Raw genomic sequence first — 8,972 nt, forward strand, 5'->3', positions numbered from 1 at the left:
ACTGTGCGCCTTCAAGTTCTGTACCTTGAGCCTAGTCCGGTATCTGTGTTTTGCATCAGATGGTTTACATACTTTCTGCAACAGAACACCACTGTGTCATTCCTATCCTCTTAAAGGAATGTGGCTCACTCTCTTTCTGTTTTGGTCTTGCCATACGGCTTGGAGGATCCTGCCCCCCACCCTACATCTCCGAGACCTAACCACTGGACCACAAGGGAATTCCTGCTCAAACTGTTAAAGAGTTTTGACTTAATGAATAAATTCAATTTTGGGTGGCTTCATTAAAGGTTAATGAAGTCTGAGCCACTTTTTAAAATTTTTAGTATTTGAAAGTCAAGCTCCTCGAAAAATTGGATACAGCTGAATGATCCTAACATAAGAAATCTATTCACACTATGAAATATTAATCAGCATTAAGATATATACTTTTAGAGGTGCATTTATGAGAAAAATGATCATGGCATGTAGTTAAATGAAAAAAAGAGATTGGTATACAAAGTATGATTCCATTTTTTTTGTAAATTAAAAAACATTTGTAACCAATAAACAGCTATATGCTCAGAAGAAAATATAGAATATACACCAATCTTGTTAACAGAGGACATCTCTATTTAGGGATAGTCCAAGTGGTCGTTTTTAAAGAAATTTCTCTCGTATGCTCTAATTTTTTTAAACAATGAATGAATAATATTTACATAATCAAAAATTAACGCAGACTTAAAGTATGTATTCTTAGTAACACTTGAAATCTGTAAACACAGTTAAGTTCTCCCTCATCTCCTGTCCATAATATCCAGTAAACTTCACTGAATTCACAAAGCTGGGCACCTTCAACTGGCCCCATATACAACTACGGTAACTTCCCAGATGTCCTAAACTTTCTCTCAGCCTTTCTCTCATACCTCATTGGTATGAAAACCAATGCCTTTTCATACAGTGGTTCACCTCCCTTTAAAAGCCCTCCCCATCTGAAACATTCTACCTGGTCAATTCCAGTATACCCTTCAACAGGCTACAGCCTGCACTGGATGAATTCAGTGCCTCTTCTTTGCCACAGCACCTTACCATCGTACGGACTACGTTATTGTACCCGAGTTGTTCTTTCTGTCTATGCTCTCTCTCTAGATTGTGAACTTCCTGGTAGCTGAGACTCTGTCATGTTCATTTCAGAACTAGAAGAGAGTATCGAATACATAGAAGAAAGACAAAGATTACTTCTCCGACTCTATCCCTAGACTGGCCACTAGGGGCAGAAATTCCATCTTGTCTGTGTCTTCCTGGTGTCTAATCGGGTTAATGCTTCAGCTCTGAGTACTCAGGCTATGCTATCTTTGCGTGCACGTGTGCTCAGTTGCTTTAGTTGTATCTGACTCTTTGCAACTCTTATGGACTGTAGCCCGCCAGTTGCCTCTGTCCATGGGATTCTCTAGGCAAGAATAGTGGAGTGGGTTGCCATGCCCTTCTCCAGAGGATCTTCCCAACCCAGGGATCAAACCTGCGTCTCTTTTGTCTCCTGCATTGGCAGGCAGGTTCTTTACCACTAGCGCCACTTGGGAAGCCTATACTTTCCTTGGCTTAATTTCTGTCTTTATATGACTTCCAGATCTATCTATCTTTGGCCCAGTTTCTCCCTTTTCCAGACTTAATGTATACAGCTGCCTACTGTCTTCACCTGGATGTCCCACAGGTTCAAAGTAAATTTATTATGCCACCTGCAAACCTGCCTTTTCTCCTATGATCCCTTTTGCAGTGAACCAGTGAATTGCTTTCTAGTTCCCTAAGATTTAAAATTAGAGTTTTTGAGTTTTCCCTCTTTTTTCACCCTGTTCAGTTAGTCTTAGATCTTGTCAGTCCTGGCTTATCTATAGTATCTCTGTAATCCATCGACTTCTCTCATTCGCACCATCACTCTTAGTTCAAACCCAAGTGTTTTCATTTAAATTATGCTAACTGGGCTTGCTTCATGCCTCCAACCATGGCTTTCCATTCTATTCTCTGGTCTGTAGTAAGAGAGATTATCTTCAAACTATTCTTGACATTGTAGTTATTATCATCATCCTTTGATTTAGAACTATTTTTCTTTCTTACTAAAAGGAACCAAAAAGAAAACAATATCTATTTTTAACTGCTTATAATTTCATCATTCTAGCTGAATTCTCATTTTTGCATATTACTTTCTAATCCTTATCCATTGTATGCTTGCTCCTATGTGAAGGACAAGTATGATTTTTATACACGATTTAGACCTTATCTTTGCCTCAATAATTTTCCATGCCTAAACATTTAAATCAAGTCATTTGCATAATTCCATACTTCTAAAATGTCTTAATGATTGTTTTACACATAATATTTATTAAACAAGAACACATCATTGTTTGTAAGTATAAGTACAAATTATGATAAAGGCTGTGGAAGAAAAAGAACAAGGTGCTTCAGGACACCTTAATGGACAGGATCTAATTTAGCTCAGGAGTTAGAGAAAGAAGCGCTCCAGGAATTAAAGAATACCTATGAGACTGAACTGGACTTTGCTGATGGCTCAGATGGTAAAGCGTCTGTCTACAACACAGGAGACTCGGGTTCAATCCCTGGGTCGGGAAGATCCACTGGAGAAGGAAATGGCAACCCACTCCAGCACTCTTGCCTGGAAAATCCCATGGATGGAGGAGCCTGGTAGGCTACGGTCCATGGGGTCGCAAAGAGTCGGACACGACTGAGCAACTTCACTTCGGTTTATGGGACTGAATTAGAGGAATAGTGGCCTAGATGACCTTTGGATAGGCCCAAAGGGGCTTGACCACCTTCAGGGCTTACAGGTCATGTGATGTACAAATGAAAGCAATTCAAATATTTTAAGCAGAGGAGTAAAATTAATTAATTTACATTTGAAAAATTTTTATTTGGCAGTAATTTCAAATTTAGAGAAGAGTTGTAAGAAACAGTATTTACAACTCCCATATCCTCTCCATATGGAGATCCACCAGTTTTAATATTTTGATTTGTTCGCCATTTTGTTCAATCTCATTAAGTATAAGTGTATACATATATAGTAAACATACACACTCAATCCTCATTACTCACACATTCTGTATTTGCAAATTTACCTACTTGCTACAATTTATTTGTACCCCCATGGTACTTTCAAGGTCTACTGAAGACATTTGCAGAGCCAGGAAAATTTTAGTTGCCAAATGTGCGCATTCCCAGTTGAGCTCAAACACGGTGGTGCTCTGCCTTCTTGTGTTAGCACTCCTACTGTGAGCAAGTATCCTTTTTGGAGTCTGTTTAGTGCCATGTTTTTCATATTCTTGTCCTTCCTGTTGATGGTGTCACTGTTTAAAATGCCCAGGCACAGTACTAAGCTGCTGCCTCGTGTCCCTGAGCACAGGAAGGCTGTGAGATGCCTTTCAGAGAGAATTTATGTGTTAGAGATGCTTCATTCAGGCATGAGTAATAGTGCTGTTGGTTATGAGTTCAGTGTTAATGAATCAACAATGTATATTAAATAAGGTATCTTTAAACATGGGCTTCCCAGGTGGCACTAGTGGTAAAGAACCTACCAGCCAACACAGGAGATGCAAGAGAGGCGGATTCAGTCTCTCAGTTGGGAAGATCCCCTGAAGAAGGGCATGGCAACCCACTCCAGTGTTCTTGCCTGGAGAATCCCATGGACACAGGAGCCTGGGAGTCTACAGTCCATAGGGTCACAGTCAGACACGACTGAAGTGACTTCGCATGCACACACGCAGAAACAGAAACACACATAAAACAAGTGTCATTAAACACAAGTGTATTAAACAAGTGTCAACAAAACATATTGACAGGTGGAAAACAAACATAACTAGAGGCTTACAGGAACTTAACTCTGTGTTTCCCCAAGGCACAATTTTTTGAGTATTTGCTAATTCAGTGCTCTGCAACTTAATAGAACATAATCACCGCAAATAATGAAAATCAACTCTATATACACTTTTCCCCTGAACTACTTGAAATTAAGTTGAAGATGCCGCATTACCCCCAAAACACTTCAATTTATAGTTCCTAAAAACAAGGATTTATATAACCACAGTACAATGAACAAAATTAGGAAACTTAACATTGATACAACTATTTAGTCAATAGATCTTAAATCAACAGATCTTTTTCAATTTTTGTCAATTTCCCAATATTGTTCTTTTATAGCAAGTTTTTTTCTAACCCAGGATTCAATCCTGAATCATTGACTGTGCACAGTTTTATATCTCTTCAGTCTCCTTCAATCTAGAGCAGTTTTTTTGCCTTTCTTTTTCATGATTTTGCCATTTTTTAAGAGAACAGGCCATTTATTTTGTAGAGTGCCCTCAGTTGGGTTTGTTTGTTGTTTCCTCATAAGCAGATTCAGGTTATGCCTTTTGTCTGAAATACTGCATAAGTGATGTTATACACTCTGTGTCATATTAGGAGACATGTTATGTTAGTTTGTAATAATATAATAACAATTACTCTGCATATGAAGCACAAGCTGGAAACAAGATTGCCGGAAGAAATATCAATAACCTCAGATATGCAGATGACACCACCCTTATGGCAGAAAGTTAAGAACTAAAAAGCCTCTTGATGAAAGTGAAAGAGGAGAGTGAAAAAGTTGGCTTAAAGCTCAACATTCAGAAAACTAAGATCATGGCATTGGGTCCCATCACTTCATGGGAAATAGATGGGGAAACAGTGGAAACGGTGGTAGACTTCATGTTTTTGGGCTCTAGGATCACTGCAGATGGTGACTGCAGCCATGAAACTAAAAGATGCTTACTCCTTGGAAGGAAAGTTATGACCAACCTAGACAGCATATTAAAAAGCAGAGATATTTCTTTGCCATCAAGGTCCATCTAGTCAAAGCCATGGTTTTTCCAGTGGTCATGTATGGATGTGAGAGTTGGACTATAAAAAAAGCTGAGTGCTGAAGAATTGATGCTTTTGAACTGTGGTGTTGAAGAAGACTCTTGAGAGTCCCTTGGACTGCAAGGAGATCCAACCAGTCCATCCTAAAGGAGATCAGTCCTGGGTGTTCATTGGAAGGGCTTATGTTGAAGCTGAAACTCTAATACTTTGGCCACCTGATGCGAAGAGCTGACTCATTTGAAAAGACCCTGATGCTGGGAAAGATTGAGGGCAGGAGGAGAAGGGGATGACAGCGGATGAGATGGTTGGATGGTATCACCGACTCAATGGACATATGTTTGAGCAAACTCCGGAAGTTGGTGATGGACAGGGAGAACTGGCATGTTACAGTCCATGGGGTCGCAAAGAGTCGGACACGACTGAGCGACTGGACTGAACTGAATAACAATTACAGTTTACCTTAAATTTGATCACTTGCTTAAATTAGTATATGGCAAGTTTCTCACTGTAAAGTTAACTGTTTTTCCTCTTTGTAATTAATAAGCAGTGTGATGGAACATATTTTGATATTTATATCTGTATAAATATCTTGTTTTTCATCAAGCTTTGCCCTATTAATTTTAGCATCCATTAATGACTCTTGGCTGAGTCAGTTATTACCGTGATCACCACAGAACTTGTTGTTTGTTGTTGTTCAGTCACCAAGTTGTGCTGGACTCATCAAGACCCCAAGCCTGGCAGCATGCCAGGCTTCCCTGTCCTTCACCATCTCCGGGAGTTTGCCCAAGTTCATGTTCATATCCATTGCATAGGTGATGCCATTCAGCTATCTCATCCTCTGTTGCCTTCTTCTCCTTCTGCCTTCAATCTTTCCCAGCATCAGGGTCTTTTCCAATGAGTCGGCTCTTGGCATCAGGTGGCCAAAGTATTGGAGCTTCATCATCAGTCCTTCCAATGAATATTCAGGACTGATTTCCTTTAGGATTGACTGGTTTGAGTCTTCTCCAGCACCATAGTTCAGAAGCACCAATTCTTAAGCACTCTGCCTTCTTTGGGCTTCCCTGGTGGCTCAGATGATAAAACATCTGCCTGCAATGCAGGAGACTCGGGTTCAATTCTGGGTTCGATTCCTGGGTCGGGAAGATCCCCTGGAGAAGGAAATGGCAATCCACTCCAGCACTCTTGCCTGAAAAATCCCATGGATGGAGGAGCCTGATAGGCTACAGTCCATGGGGTTGCAAAGAGTTGGACAGGACTGAGTGACTACACTTTCTGCCTTCTTTACGGTCCAGCTCTCACAACCATATGTGACTACTGAAAAGACCATAGCCTTGATTTTATGGACCTTTGTTGACAAAGTGATGTCTTTGCTTTTTAACACACTGTCTAGGTTTGTCATAGCTTTCCTGCCAAGAAGCAGTCATCTAATTTCATGGCTGCAGTCACCATCTGCAAGGATTTTAGAGCCCAAGGAGAGGAAATCTGTCATTACTTCCACTTTTTCCCCCTCTGTTTGTCATGAAGTGATGGGGCCAGATGCCATGATCTTAGTTTTTTTTAATACTTAATTTTAAGCTGGATTTTTCACTCTCTTCCTCCACCCTCATCAAGAGGTTCTTTAGTTCCTCTTAACTTTCTGCCATTAGAGTGGTATCATCCATAGTGATTTTTAAAAACTCACTTCTTCTACATTATTGTTTGACATTCTGTTGAAAAAAGTAGTTTTTCTGTTTCACTTAAGTATGTATCAGCATGGATTTGTGCATTCCTTTTTAGTCAATGGGCTGTGATCTGTGTCATGACTTTCTTTGATTCTCAAAACTGTCCCAGATTTGGACAGTAAGAACTCCTTTTTAAGGTGATTCCTGTATCCTTTTGAGGTATGTCCATCATTTTCTGAGTAATGTACATTCCTAAAGACCAGTGAAGTTCTTGTGTGGAAATGAACTTAGAAAAGGCAAACAAGGCAGCAGAGAAACTAGTTGAGTGGCTCTTTCAGGTGAGAGTTGATGGTGGCTTGAAACAGCGTAGTAGCCGTGGGCAGATTTGAAATATATGTTGATGGTAAAAATCTGTGGGTGTTAGTGGCAAATTGAGCCAAGCAGCTTAGGGAGTGAAGTGTTAAGAGTGACTCTCACATTTATAGCTTGAGATCCTGGGTGGATAGTGATTGCATTCACAGTAATGGGGAATATTGGAGATGGCAAAGATCAACAGTTCAAGAAAGATTTAATAGAACTTGAAAGTGAAATAAAAACTAGGTTTTATATTACCTTTCTACCTGCACTTCGTAACACAGCGTAGGACTGGATGTTAGCATGGAAGGAAAGCAAGTACGGTTAAGAAAGAAGAGCCCATATCAAACGTCAGCATTTCATGGTAGCATAGGAAAAAAAGGCCAATAAAGTGGAACTGGGGAAGGAGGAGAGAGGCTGGAGAGATAGGGGGAAAAAACAAAAAGTATGAAGTCAGGATACCAAGGCAAAAAAAAAAAAAAATCAAAACAGGTGAAGTCAAGAACCAAGCGTTGAACTACATGAAATGCTGAGAGGTCAGATTTCAGTTTGGCTCTTCTAGAATGAGGCTTGATGAAATGAAGGCTCTTTTGTTGTTGTTCACTGCTATATACTTAAATATGGGCCAATGCCTGACCCACAGTAGGTGTTTCATAAATATTTTCAACTGAATGAATGGATTTGTAGATCATGTGTTTTTGTACTCGTATTGCATTGGTGAGATATGATCTCCAAGGGAGTGTCGAATAATAACAATGATATGCTTCCTAGTCTTGTTCTCGATGTAATATTTCCTCATGTGGTTTGTTTGATGTTTGCCTCTACAAAACAAAAATTTGTGGTTTCCTGCATACTTAAAATGTTCCATGCCCTCCTCCTACCCACCATATGCCCCTCCTCTCCCTCAGTGTCCCCAGAATAAAACATAGACGTGAACTAGAAGTCGCATCGTGATGTGCCCACTGGTTGGCATCACTCCTAGCTACCACCGTCCTTTTCCCACACCTGACTTCTTGGATGCCAGGCTCCTCTCGCCAGGCAAAGCGGTGGGGGAAGAACTTGCCCAAAGAAGTCTTCTATGACCCTCTCCCCAGCAAACATCCCCACATCCTCTTGGTTGATCCTCCTGCTAGATTCTCCTGGTATCTTCCTTACTTCCCAGTCTTCCCTGTGGACTCTAAGTTTCTTTCATAAACTTTACCGTTTAAGCTGCAGTTTCTGACACAGTATGATGAGATTTTTGTGGTAGGAAGGAAGGAAGTCAGGATCTCAGGCAAAACTGAGCCTTCACCCACCACCTCTCAGTTTGTTCCAGGTATCCTTCCCAGAGAATCTTCTCTGCCTTCTAAGTTTTACCAAATCCTTCCTTATAGCTTCCTTATCATGTCAAGTAATCCCAGCTGATGTATTTTACATTTGCCTGCCAAGCAGGAGGTGAGGGTTTTGATCCCTGGGCGGGGAAGATCCCCTGGAGAAGGGAATGGCAACCCACTCCAGTATTTTTGCCTGGAAAATCCCATGGACAGAGAAGCCTGACAGGCTACAGTCCATGGGGTTGCAAAGAACTGGACACGGCTGAGCGACTAAACCACCACCGCCACATTGTTAACTTTAAGGAGTGGTCTCTTTTATTTTTTTAATGAAGGTTCTGGATGAGACAAAAAGGTTTCAAGTTTTCAAGAGTTAAACATTTTGTCAGCCTCACCTACAGCTTTATATACATTAGATCTGTGTTTAAATTCAGATATGCAATGTGCATTAGTATGGCAAAACAATGAGAAGGGACTTCCCTGGTGGTCCGGTGGTTAAGAATCCACCTGTCAGTGCAGGAGACATGGGTTCAGCCCCTCGTCAGGGAAGATTCCACATGCTGCGGTGCAACTACGCCCATGCACCACAACTACTGAAGCCCATGTGCCCTGGAGCCTGGGCTCCCCGACCAGAAAATTCACCACGAGAGACCCACCCATCACAACTAGAGAGTAGCTGCAGCAGCAGCAAAGACCGAGCACGGCCATAAAAATAAATAAATACTGAAAAAAACAAAACACGGAGAAGACTTGAAATAAAGCAGCTGTT

Source organism: Bos javanicus, chromosome 24 (assembly GCF_032452875.1).
Source record: "Bos javanicus breed banteng chromosome 24, ARS-OSU_banteng_1.0, whole genome shotgun sequence".
NCBI classification, from domain to species: Eukaryota; Metazoa; Chordata; class Mammalia; order Artiodactyla; family Bovidae; genus Bos; species Bos javanicus.